This window comes from Orycteropus afer, unplaced genomic scaffold (assembly GCF_000298275.1).
Source record: "Orycteropus afer afer isolate SDZICR_OR568_19922 unplaced genomic scaffold, OryAfe1.0 scaffold01023, whole genome shotgun sequence".
Taxonomy (NCBI): Eukaryota; Metazoa; Chordata; class Mammalia; order Tubulidentata; family Orycteropodidae; genus Orycteropus; species Orycteropus afer.
This window is the reverse complement of record NW_006922610.1, coordinates 107,065-108,089: the sequence shown is the minus strand read 5'-3', so window position 1 is coordinate 108,089 and position 1,025 is coordinate 107,065.

Sequence of the window (1,025 nt, the reverse complement as noted above, 5' to 3'; positions counted from 1 at the left end):
AATGCCTAAGGCACTTGACTGCTAACCAGAAGGCTGGCAGTTCAAACCCACCAGCCACTCCTTGGCAGGAAGATGGGGCAATCTACTTCTGTAGTGATACCGCCTCGGAAACCCAAGGAGGGGTCGCTATGAGTCGGGTCTGACTCGACGGCACATAACAACAACAATATTGAAAGAGTAATTATTATATGTTGACAAGGATGGATTTTACACTTCAGGTAGAGAATTTAGTGTCTCATGAATAAGTTCTAATGATAACAAAATTGGGGTCTAACTATGGTTAATTGAAGGATCAGTTAGTTTTTAACATGACCATTCTAAAATGCACAATTTTTTCCATAATGAAGCCATCTTTTTAGTTATTTATTTTCCCCTTTCTTCTCTTATTAATAAATAAATAAGGGAACAAAGGACTTTTTCATATTTATTCCTTAACCAAGAAATGACATGTTTACTAAGATCTTCACCCTTTATCAATGTTTACTTTGGAATCCAGTGAGACAAATTTGCCTGTGCTGGATGTCTTATTTTCAGCATTCATAAGCATTCGTTGCTTCCCAGCCAGAACAGAGGCAGTTAATGATGTCCATAATGCTCCATCAACATGACTTAAATTCAAAGATGTTTGCATGTGTAATAATCACACTGGAAAAAAAAAAGTGATAATTAAGAGTCTGAAGTACAAAAGGGTAATGCGCTGTCCTCTTCCCCAGTAGGGAAGTTCATTAGCAGTGGAATCATGTCATTTGCCCATCTGTTCATAATTGCATTCACCCCAGGAATTAAGTGAAGGAAGTGACATCACATGTTCCTTATATACACAAGTCTGTAAATCACATGTATGTTCTTATTGCATGGATGACTGAAGGGAGAAAAAAAAAAGCAAAATAACAACAGAAAAAAACCCACTGGCAACAATAATAACTAATTGAGACTTTTCCAAGCTTAGGGTAGGCACAGATGACCTCATTAATTTTGTACTCTAGACAAGACATTCCATTTCTAGGAAATTTCACAGAAAAATA